General features: G+C 36.8%; 1 long non-coding RNA gene across 1 annotated transcript in view; it reads left to right on the top strand.

The window, feature by feature from the left end:
• LOC310889259 overlaps positions 1-10,701 on the top strand; it is a 28,319-nt gene extending 17,618 nt beyond the window's left edge. The window contains exon 4 of the long non-coding RNA XR_014576485.1: positions 9,067-10,701. This is a non-coding gene — a long non-coding RNA (uncharacterized lncRNA). The remainder of the gene's footprint in view (positions 1-9,066) is intronic.
• Positions 10,702-13,155: the final 2,454 nt, after the last annotated feature.

Raw genomic sequence — 13,155 nt, 5'->3', positions numbered from 1 at the left:
CGTGCCAAACAATGGAGGATGCTTGCACAGCAAATAGTTTTCCACCAGGATGAACCACCTTCAAATGAGAGAGAAAGTGGTACGATTGTTATCTTACATTTTGACAAAACTGAGGTCAATCTGCATTGCATGACATACTGCGCAAGAACAGCAAGAGAACCAGCCCCACCCAGAAGAAATTCAGTCCAAATAATCAAGAGACAGAGGGAAAATCTGAGGCTTGAAGAGTTCAAAGTGTTGCAATGGAATGAACTGACTGAAAGAAGGTCATAAAGTAGATAAGAGAGAACATATTGAGATCTTCTGTCTACAGAGATAATGGCCTTTATTAACATTAACCATGTTACTTCATTTGGCTTCAAGTAGCAGTGTTGTTATGTACTCCCTTTATGTTGATTATGATGCGTAAAACAGGAGGATAGGAAGGAATATAATGGAGAAGTACATCTTCACATACAATGCAGTTATGATGCTATACAAAGAGCTGTGAGAAAGCAAACAAACAAACAAAATACAGTGCAGCATCTCCAATATTTCTAGTTTTTAAAAAAAAAAACAAAAACAAACACCTTCTTAGTCCATCTGCTAGGGAAATCTCTTCAAATAACATATTAACTACAGGACTGTCGCAATCTTTGCCTTCTTTCAGCCAATATTCTTAGTTATGAGTATTCATTTCTCTCAGATCTACCTTGATCCTTACATAGCATTTAAATACTGGGCATTATTTAGCCATGTACCTAATGGTCTGTGAGAGAGTTTGTTTATTACCTCAATTGTTAGGCTTAGTTAAGAAACACATATTTTTTCCCCACGGGTGCACATCCTTTTAGAAGAACTAAAAATGAAAACAGAACAAGTGATATTAATAAGAACTGGGATCTATGTGCCTGATGTATTTTCAAATAATAACCTGTTCTACCAGCCTTTCTGTGTTTAAAGCATCATTATATCTGAATACACTACAGATGCAAAATATTATGTTTGCAGAAAGGAAAATAGTAAAAATACCTGTTACTGTCCTGTTCTCGTGTAGCCTGGGAACATACCTAATTGCTTTACTGTTTTCAACTATGGACTCAAAACACATGAACTAGTTGCCCAGGAGATACTAATGTTTGCTGATTATAAAAGCTTGAACGTTTGAGTCAGTAAAATATTTCTGTTCCATATGTCAAGTCTGAACTGAAGCTTCAAATGAGCTGTTAGTAATTGGTAAGGTGCAGGAAGACATCAGATGGAATCTCAGATGTTTGTCCATGCTTGACATGATAGGTGGTATAATTTATACCACACAGAGCGAGGCTTAAACATTTATCTGGTAAAGTCCATGAACTACAGCTTATTTTCTGGCAATCTTTAATTTCTGTAGGGTTTGAATAAAAGCAGCAAAGCTTCCTTTTATCTGAAACAAGAAGATACTGTCACTGAAGGACATGAGAAATAAGGGATGTTTGTGTTTAGCTAAGTGATGATATGGAGAGCTTAAATCTCAGTAGTAGAGATCAGTATCTCTACTCACCGCTAAACCCATTTACAAGTGATTGCAGTCAAGACATTCTCTCGATCATATTCAGATACTTAGTATGTCCAGGTTCTCTACAGAATCAAAGATATCTCAAGTGTCCTTTTGATTTGGTAAAATATGAAACTAGTCCTAACTACTGAAAAGCAAGGCCGATAAAGCACAGTTGTTTGTCACTGCAGTGAATGCAAAACTCAATCTGCATATCTTGTTGTGGTCAAGAGAAAGACTAAAAAGAAACAAATATATTTAAATGATTTTAGTTCACAGTTAGGTACTGAGCCCTTGAATAATTCAATGGAAAACAGCAAAACTTCTGGATTGTTTAATAAAAGTAAAACGGTAAAAGTAACTCCATTTCAACTGTCTCAAGTGTCAGAAAGAGCTTTATTTTTCATGTTCCTTTATTTTTTTCTCAGTTTCAAAAAGAAAAAAATATAAAAGCTGATTAAACTGAGATATAGTTCTTTAAGATCTAACTCACTAGTTGTAGCAGAAAATCTCAGATTAGTAGATAATTCCAAAAACTCAACCCAACCCCCTCCACAAAAACACACACACAAAAACCCACCAACGACAACATAAGCAAGGCAAAAAAATAAACAAAACCCACACCAAAGCAAAACAATAACAAAAAACAACAAAAAAAACCAGGTGCATATAACTGTTATAAATCTCCATCTGACAGGTCAAGATTGCCTGACCTGGCAAGAGAGGGAACAGTTAAATAAACTTGAAGAAAACATCTACACAAGAATTAGTTTTGCTTATGTGGCTTGGACATATTTGGACCTACTAATGAATTAGCTTTGTTGGGAAGGCTAAATATAGATGCCTTGATTTATGTTGATATAAAATTTCAGACTTACATTAAATTAATCATATTTTTATATTTACTAAAATGTAAAAATAATGCTCTTTTGGCTAAAAAACAAAGGAAAAAAAAGGATAAAAAAAAAAAAAAGGACTCTTTTAACATCAGGGAGTTACCACAGAGATAAATTTTAACCAGTACAATCAAATACTATTCAAGCTAATGTTTGTCTTCTCTCTGAATGCCATACACAGACGTTTTAATATGCTTTCAGTATGCATCAGATGTATCAGTTCTTTGTGCTTTCATGGCTTGTTCTGGTCTACTCTTCATTTGAGACTTGACACCCTCCACACCCACCATCCAAACAAAACAAAACAAAACAAAAATCCTAAATGAAGATGAAAACCAAGTGCAATATTCACAAATACGTCTCACAGAGAAAGAAGCTGTTCTATTGAACTCCTCTGGATTGTTCTGGAATCAGTTCTGGAGAAAATCATTTCCACAGCTTTCCAGCAGTGGACTTTGTCATTGTTAAGTGGTTTAACGATCACTTAAGTGATCCAAGCAGCCTTCAGTTGCAAGAAAATAGTAGTAAGAATGAGGTAAGAAGTACTCTAAACAATGCTAGTAGGAAATGGACAGTCTATTCCTTTCACAATTCTGCAGATTTTGTAGTGTGTAAGAACACACAGACTGTAAGCTTAACACCTTGTGTTATTGGATGTTGTAGTATCTCTGAAGTGAAGAAAACAAGATTTGAAGCAGTGAATGTACAATAATTTATTAATGAGGCTTTGCCTTGAGTGCAGATCAAATAAATTATAAATTATAAATTTTTCACAATGAAATGAAATTATCATTTCAGTGTTTAATAGTGTCACAGAGTCCTCTGCCTTCTGGAGTCTTTTAAAATAGTTACTTCAGAAACTGAATACTGCATTTCCTTTCTTTCCTCCTCCTTTGAATTTAATTACCAAAGAACATATGCAAAGTCAGGTAGAATATTAATTACTATCTGCCACAAAAAGCTTTTAAACATATATATATATATAAAAGCTACAAGTTTACAGCACAACTGTTCTTAAATAAGAACTATATGTTTGGAAACCCCCAAAGTCTGAAAGATTTTTTTTACATCTAAAAACTGTAACCAATCCATCTTCTTGATCATGACTGAAGTCTCGAGGCTCAGTTGCAGAATGCCCATCCCAAAACTGTAGGCTGAGTGAAGTTTCATGGGATGTATAACTCCCAGCTGAGTCTCAACTCACACCTCTTTTCTTTGTAGGCTACAACATTTAATATAATAACTACCTGCCCTTTTATGCTTTCAAACATCTCCTCATGTAACATTATCTTGCACAGAAACTACAGCAGTATATCCGCACGAACTCAGAAAGGAGTGTAATAACAAAGGGAAAGGAAGCAACTTTAACTTTTCTTTACTGGAAGACTGGCAAAAGTTTAAGTAAAAGAGAAGATAAGAATCAGATGTTAAGCAGTTGATGGTAAGAAAGCTTGAAACACTTTCCTAGAAGAGGAAATTATATATCTAAATGGAAGGCGGGATGGCAAGTTATACAGAGAGGGGACTCAAAGTCTGAATTACCTGTTTGTTGAACTACATTGTGGGCCTTTCATATAAAAAGACAGAGACAGCTTTCAATATGAAAAGTCAGCTAAAATAGCTAAGACACTGAATATGCTACAAGAGAAGGGACACTGGAGGAAATGAGAAGTTCAGTGCAACCCTTCCCTATTGTTATCAGTTCCTTTTAGTATTAGTAGCACTGCAGCAATAGTTAAACATGAATTTACCCTACGTGATTTACTCAACAGGTTTCTTGGCTTTTTTAAGGTTACTTTTATTATTGCTACAGGCAACAGTCTCACCCTGTCAAACCAGGGCCAATCAGTGCCAACTGACAGAAAGTGCCAATCTCATCGCTAATGTAACTCTTGTAACTCAGATAACGATACTGAAAACAAATGAACAGAAATCTAAAATGACCTTTGCTTCAAATTTTATGTTTTTATTTTCCCTAGAGACGGCAAGGGTGAAAAGAGAGAAATGTGAAATGTGAAACAGACAAAAAGACTGATGTAGATAATTCACATGATAAGCAAACCACAAAAACAGCAACGTGATGGAAATCATATTCTGAGACAGACCCTTAATGACTCAGATACTCTGAATTACTTTTCAAAAGGAAGTGGTTATTTCTGTATGGGGGGGAAGGATATCAAGTGTCACATGACACTTCACTACGCTTACACTCGGGACCTTACTAAGTGTAATAAGTGAAATGTCGCTTACTATTGTCAAAAAAAAATGTACAATATACATTCCCATTTCTCAAATGGCCACCATAGGAGTGGGAGAACAGAACCCTACAGTCATGTCCTTCTGGCAGAATCTGTTTTTCAGTACATCCTGTCAACAGGGGGACTAAAGGACAAAAGATAGGACTGCCCAGGGATCAGAATGGAAGTGAGATGCAATGTGCCAATGGATATGAACTGTTGCATGCAAGCTAAGTCACAATGCACTGGTAACAAGCTTGTTTGTCCAGCATTTAGTGTCTTTGTTAACTCTTAGCAATTACATTGACTAGGAATGTGACAAATCTGAATATGAGACTTTTTCCCTCACCCATGTGTTTGTCTTTCTCATTCCTTCCCAAATCCTCATATACGTAAATACTAATTTTAGTCCTCCTTCAGCAAATAGCTACGTATTCCCCTCCTTATCTGGCATTAGCACTTAAAAGTAAAAAGATAAAGTTCTAAGTTTAAAAGAGAAGTGCCTGGTTCTTATGATGACAGCTGATTCTTCCCTCTAAGTTTTGATATATCTAAATAGAAACTGGATCAAAGGAAATAGCAGTAGGACAGAGTTTACCTTCTCCTGTGGAACCTCTACTTATGTAGCTTTCAAGTACTAGAGCTCATAATGCATAGCTTTCATACGGATGGAAGACTTCCTGAAGTCTCTTGCACATAATACAGATTTGGAGGGGGAAAGTCATGTGTTCATTCTCCATCACTCAGAGATGCACTGGGCTGTCTAAAGGAAGACCACAGTAAGCTGACATTATTTTACAAATACGTATGATACAAAAAAATTGTTTTAACCACAGACTCAAATGTCAAAATAGCCATTTATTGTTAGTCATGCGAGATTGCATTTTTAAACCTTATTGTCAGAACAGGTCTAATTCCATGCTTCTCCACATGCATGAAATTTGACATGCATGGAATTACCATCTTCATTAATGATTTGAATGATGGGCAGAGTGCACTCTCAGCAAGTCTGTTGATAAAAAAACTCAGAGTAGTGGCAGATACACCAGTGGGTCAACAAGGAGAAGTGCAAGGAGAAGTCCTGCACCTGAGAAGGAACAACTTCAGACACCTGGACATGCTGGGGACCTCCCAGCTGGAGAAGAGCTGGCAGAAAAGGATTGTGAGCCCTAGTGAACATGAAGTTGAGCACGAGCCAGCAACACGCCCTTAAGGCAAGGTATGTCAGTCAAAGACATGTATAAACACCTGAAGGGAGGGTGCAAAGAGGACAGAGCCAGGCTCTTGTTAGTGGTGCCCAGTACCAGGACAAGAGGCAGTGGGCACAAACTGGAACACGTGCGGCTCCTCCTGAGCACCAGGCAGCACTTCTGTGCTGTGCGGGTGGCTGAGCACTGGCACAGGCTGCCCAGAGGCTGTGGGGTCTCCTCCTGGGGGATCTTCAAAAATCACCTGGACGTGGGCCTGGGCACCCTGCTCTGGGTGGCCCTGCTGGAGCAGGGCTGGAACCAGATGAGCTCCTGAGGTCTTTTTCCACATCAAACCTGTGATTCTGTGAATATATGTTATAAAGGAGTCTGGAAATGCTAGTCATATAACATGACCAGCAGGGCGACGGAGGTGATTCTCCCCCTCTGCTCTGCTCTCGTGAGACCCCACCTGGAGCCCTCTGCTCAGCCCTGGGGCCCCCAACACAAGGAGGACAGGGACCTGTTAGAGAGGGCCCAGAGGAGGCCACGAGGATGACCAAGGGGCTGGAGCACCTCTCTGCTATGGAGCCAGGCTGAGGGAGTTGGGGTTGTTCAGCCTGGAGAAGAGAAGGCCTCGGGGAGCCCTTACAGTTGCCTGACAGTGCCTAAAGGGGGCTGGGAAAGGACTCTGTGTCAGGGGGTGTACGGATAGGACAAGGGGTAATGGCTTTAAAAGAGGGGAGATTTAGATTAGATGTGAGGAAGAAATTCTTCCCTCAGAGGGTGCAGAGGCCCAGGCCCAGGCTGCCCAGAGGAGCTGTGGCTGCCCCATCCCTGGCAGTGCCCAAGGCCAGGCTGGATGGGGCTGGGGGCAGCCTGGGCTGCTGGCAGGTGTCCCTGCCCATGGCAGGGGCATTGCAGAAATGAAACAAAGAAATGTTTTCAAATAACAGTTATAAATATATTTCTTGGAATACATGAAATTGTAGAATTGTTCTTGTAAACATGAGAAGCTTAACTTCATAAAATGCTGTAGCACTGGCTCATTTTTTAATTTCCTTGCCAATTTTTACCTTTCAGCTTCAACTCCCTAAATAGCCAGGGAAGGAGCTTTGTTTTCCACTACAAAATTTTCACTTGTTGTCATTAAAAATTGGGCGTATTTCACAGTCTAAATGGCTAGAATTGGTTCTCTGTGAAGAAGGTCCTATTTCTATCCCATATTGTAAAGTAAAAATCAAGGTTAAAACATGCACTTGAGAAAATAAATGCTATCCACCTCGTAAAGAACTGGAAGAGGGAAGAAAGGACACTTTTCTCGTTTCCTGTTTAAATATCTTTGAAGAGCAACAAGAAAGGGCAAACCAAGCCCATTAAACACAAAGAGTGGAAAGAAAAACCACTACCTTGTTTGATCAGCAATCAAATGGATATTTTAAGAAGGATGTGTCTGAACAAACCTCACCCTTTTCTTTAGTACAAGGTCTTACTGGAGAAATGAACCAAAAAATAATGACAATAATCCAGCAATGTAGTAAATGTGAAGCATAAATGAATGAAAGTGTAAAAACTACAGTCATTAGACAAAAATGTTAACTTTAAAACTGCGTGAATAACAACACATCTGAACATATGAGACAGGAAAACTTTTAGCATATCATGAATACCAAGTACATTAATGCTCTTGTCAGCTAGGACACAGTGGCATTCATCTGAAAGATAAGCATAACAAAAAATAAATTACTGGGATTCTCAATGAAAATTGACACTTTTGTTCAATGTTATAATAGCTGGTGAATGGGGGCTATGTAGAACATCTTTGAGATACTGAGCTTTTACTAAGAATTACCAAATAAATGAGTGAGCTATTGCAGTAGCTTCAGTGACAGCTTCCTCTAAAACTACAAGTAGGCAGTGTGAGATAATGTTCTGTCAAGACATATGTCAGAAGGTCAGCAGAAACAATATCTTAAAGCAAATACTTTTAATGGCCTCTGACATTTTTTAGTATCAGCCAACCTTTCTTCTAAACAAGAATGACTCCTGTACCTCATTCATTCTGGCCCTTTTTTTTTTTTTTTTTTCTATAAGGTTATTCCCTCTGGGACATAGGTAGGACTGAGCTAAGTATCCATCAGGATTTGAGCTTGTGGTTTTGGACAGTGCTGAGCTGAACCACACAGGCAGAAACAGGTTGTTCAGAACTTACTCGGGTTATCTGTATGTGGCATTTCTGCTTTGCATGGGAGCTAGTTTTCCTCAGCGGAGTTTCACTGTTGTAAAAATTAAAATACTTTGCAACCAAGAAAGGGCGCAGCTATGTTGAAACCAATTTATAGTATAGCCAAGATCTAAAGGAAACACATATGGAATGGTCCTCTTCCTTTGGTGTAGCCTGATTTTCCCCGACAGAGCATGCTTAAATATACATTTCAGGTGTCTGTCCGTCTATTAAATAATTTTAACAACATCTTCTCATTAAAAAAATTATTCCCACTTTCCATATTGATTAAACAAGATAAATAATTTCTTTAGTAAAATCTAATTAAGTTTAAACTGCTTGGACTAGAAAATTATTTTTACATTAATCAGGCAAAATACTATAAAATCTTTTGTGTGTGTATGTGTGCTAATTGGAATGTAAAGATTTAAAGCAGTTTATCTCGTCTTCTCTTTTTCTTGGTTATCTCCTATTTACATCCTTTCTCATCCTCTGTGCTCGAAATATACTCATTTCTTATTCTCTCCAGACATCTCTCCACTAATTTGGAATCCCAAAATAATGAATTGATTTTTGTAGCCTACTTTTAGAATTCCTAGCATTATTATATGAAATATCTACTGAATGGGTGCTCAACTCACTTCTTCTGAATTGGATTCTAAGACTCAAAAGGATTTAAATATTGTTCAAAGTAGTTCTCCAAAAATCTTCTCCAAAAATTTCAGGACTCTTGTTTTTCTCTTCTTTTCTGATCTATCTAAACCAATTGTTATTCAGGTCTTTTCACGTTTTGATTATAGGGAATATAACCTGCCCTGTAGATGCATATTTGGATAGACGTTAGTGTTGTGTTTCAGTGCATAGGATTTGAGTGTTTTCACACTAGCTTCTATGCATTTTTTTTTTTTTGGCAGGTAGTTCAGATACCCCTCTATCCAGAAAATGAAGCATACTGTATCAGGCTGTATGTTTAATTTTCACTGACTTACCTTACTGCTTCCTTCAGGTGGAGGGCAACAAGTCTTCCGCGTCTTAAGAAGTCTCCACTGGTAGCATACAGAAGAACTCTGACAGCAGGAAGGAACAGGACATCCCAACTACCAACAGTGTTTGATTAGCCTCAGACAGTTAAGTGTGTAACCCAAGAGTGTTATCAGATCAGGTTAATTAGATCATGTAAGGTGTTCTGCCTGTCAAATAAAGAAAATATTAAATCTGTAATAAGGGTAAGGTATTCCCTACCTCTTCAGTCTATCTCATGTCAGTCTCTCTGAAAGGTGAGCCATCAATCATAATGGTTGTATAATATACTAAAATCTTAATTATACAGACTACACACAAATAGGTATTTGCATTTAAATTCAATTTTTTGAAGGAAAGGCTGTGATAAAGTAGTGCAGATTTTATTTATTTATTTATTTATTTATTTATTTATTTATTTATTTTAAGACAGTAATTTGGATGGTTCAAATCCCTGTTCTCACAACTTTTTCTTTTGTTTCTATGTAAATTCTAGACAATTTGACATGTGCGCAGAAATATTCATGGCATAATACCAACCAATTTGCATTCTTTGAATGATAGGCACATTGATCTTAATTACCAAAAGAAACAGCTACGTAATTATACATTCAGTGGACATGAACAAGTGTTCACTTTATCTACAAGCCAAATTATGTGTGGCTTTCACTACAGCAAACAGAAAACCATGATCAGACCCATTTGAAGAGAATATTTTGGGATGGCTTATATAAGGCTGTGACTAAAATACAATTTTTATTAATATTGAGTAGAAATCTACAAAAGTTGGACATGTTTCCTAAAACACACAGAGGTTTTGACATGTTGCTTCACTCTGAATCAGAATGAAAAGCTGGCTTTTTCAAATTCTCTGCAAAGGAAAATTCAAGAACATGTTTGTGACTGATCAAAATCTTTTGTTCTGATAATGTATTGTATTTGCTCTGCAATGCAGAAATCAAAACAAAATCAAATTATTTCTAATAAATACAAACATTTTTTTCGAAAGGGACTGGGATATTCAGCAGTCAAATCTAGTATAAGTCAGTATTCATCCTCAATTATAGCATATAACTATGTGAAGGTGCTTCCCAAAGCTTTTTATGTAGTTTAGTATTCACCATTTTGTTAATCCTGATGTTCCACTGAAATGACTCTTTCAAATTGTATGGGTACAGAAACACTGGTGGCAGAATTTGTTGCTTTTCTTATATAGCTAGGTGTTAAGGATCAACCCTACATACCCCACCTGTATCTCTCAATCACCCTCATCTTCCATTTCTGTGAGTGCAGTGGAATACACAGTTCTAGAAAGAGATTTTAAAAGAAATTTGCCAAGAAAATTACATCCTAAAAATGCTGAAGCAGTCTACAAGTCTGTTTAAATGGGTTAACCTATGGTTTAATACCACATCAAGTATACAAATTGAGAGAGATGTTTTCTCACAGTTGATTTGGTATTATCCCATATGAGTTTCTTTTACCTGTTACCATGAGCTTTATCTTCTATCTTTGACACTGAATGGTGTGTACATAAACTGTGGCAACATTCAAAACTGACTTTACTAGGTAAGACAACCCTGTATACTCTACCTTTTTCCCTACGTGTAAATAAGTTGTTGGTTCTATCAGTGAAAAAACAAACTGTATTTGAAAAATAAAACTTGAAAACTTTTAAAAGTGATTATTATGCTCAGATTCATTTTGTATTGCTTCATGTTTAAAAAGCTTGCACTGCAATTTGCTTTGTATTAACATCTGAGAAATAGATAATACTGTATGAATTATCTTTTGATCATTAAGTCATTTACTCATCAAATTCTAAAGACCAGATTATCCTAAGAATTGCACTGTAGTTCTTTGACAATTATTCTTTATTATGTCCCTATAAAAGTTATATGGAATTGCATGTGGACTGAGAAGATAACTGGAGATTGTTTTTTGTACATGTTTTCTGTACTTACAATACCTTGGAAAAATCATTTAGGCAGGTACATTATTTGAAGCAGTTCCTTTGTACATTGAGTGAGCTTTACTGAATGTATTGTGCATGAACCTGAAGCATCATGTTGATTTTTAAACATTAGTGTGAATCCTGCCTATATATTCAGCATTGTACCAGATACTCCAGGACAAAGAAAGCTTAATACTCTATCCAATTGCATTACAGGCTGAATGAAATTACCCTAATCGTCTATTTTTCAATCTCACAATGAGAGAGAAATTGCAGATGTCGGATATGTCATTATAGTCAATTAAGCTATTAATTGAAGCAAAATCTTACAGTATTTCTATGCAGTAAAAATGTCAATCCTCTTTTTTTTTTTTTTTTTAAGCCTTCTTTCTCTCCTTTTGTTTCTTCAATGGATGGTCTTGGGAGAGTATTTAAAAATATGAGCCTTCATGGAAGCATGTAATCCTAACTGGACCAGTTCAAGCAAACAGCTTCTGTTTACTAAGAGTTATTGCTTATGCATGCAGGGGATTTCTTTTGAAGTGCACATAATATTCATGAGCATATATCTCATGATGACTGTTTCTACTACATATGGGGGGATATGTAGCTTAATCTTGTCAGTGCTCTATTTGTTCTATAATTGCAAGTGAAATTCTAAAAACATTATAAAAAGCATCTTCCTGAAGACCTGCATAAATTTTAGTCCAGGTGACAAGAGACAAGAAGCCAATGTGGGTTGTTTATAGATTCAAAACTATTATCACATGCTAGCACTAAGTCCCTGATGACTGCTGCTAAGATGTACTCACTTATTTGACATGGGCATATCTACTTCTGTGACGACTGACATATAGCTGTTCGCAGCTACCGAACAGGTAGTTTTCTGTTGCAAGGATTTTAAAAACTTCTATTTGTCCTGCAGTTTTATTCATACAATTAATAGAACCCACGCTCTATTTATAATCTGTCCTCAGAGTTCATATATACTAAGGTGTACTTCAGTGCATTCTGATCACTATTATGTTTCATATGTATTATTGCAGGTTAGCGAAAAAAAAAAAAAAAAAGTAATTCAGAAATTTCCAGGAATTCTCACATGTTCATTGTAAAGGAAAAAGACTGACTTGTTAGAGACAGTTTTGCTTTGAATATGAATGGTGTTGGCATCTTGCTTCTATTCCAAGCAACTTTGCTTTTCCTCTAGCAGTACATCTGATGAAATGTTTTATCAGTAAGATAAGAATTAGCTGTCACAAAAGGGATGCATGATAATAGAAAGGTATGCTTTTGGGAAACTGACAGATAAATACTAAGGGTGATTAGAAGACTTGAGGCAGCAAGCAATACCTGCCTTGAATTACAAGCAAATGCTCAGTTCTGCATGACTTCTGAAAAGCAAAGGAGAAAATTTTGCAGAGCTGAGAAGATGCTTTATGCTCTTCTCTCTTAGCCTGCCAGGAGGATGTCTGTGTACCTAGCTTGACAAATGAGCATGGTATTTCATATGTTTTCCCAGAGTTACACTGATGTGGGCATTTATTTTCTACCAAGCTTTTCTTACAGTTAGCTTGCCTATAGGAATGTAACTGCTCCAGCTTTGAAAAAAAACAGATCACTGTGACAGTAGCAGAAGCCCAGTGAGAAGAATGGAAGAAGCTGACCAGATGGACCACAAGCTCCAAGAATAGTATTTACCTGCTTAGAATCTCTTCCAACTGCCTCTGGGTCTGGTTATCTTACAGTAATCCATTTTGTTGCTGAAAATGACATCTCTGCTATAGCTGTAGTTACTGTGATGCTTCCCTTTACTGTTTTTATGTCCATTTTGTTCTCCTTTTGTTTCTATCCCTTTCTGAAATATGCTGCATTGCTGACCCAACTTTCCGCATTCTTAAAAGATTTCAGTAGTTCTATTAGTCTTCCTCTTAACGCTTTTGCCTTTCAAAAACAAAGTAAGACAGTGAGCAGCAGTTTGCATCAGTGGTTTTCAGGTTCTGGATGCTAAGGAGTTAGTCTGCAATATTAAATTTCCATAGCAATAAAAAAATAGGAAAATGTTACTACAAATTCTGTTTCACAGAACCTGTTTGTTTTTGTTTTTGTTTTTCATTTTGTTTT

Source organism: Anser anser (genome assembly GCF_964211835.1).
Source record: "Anser anser genome assembly, chromosome: Z".
NCBI lineage: Eukaryota > Metazoa > Chordata > Aves > Anseriformes > Anatidae > Anser > Anser anser.
Note: the sequence above shows the minus strand (reverse complement) of the source record. Positions and strands in the feature narration are given on the sequence as shown.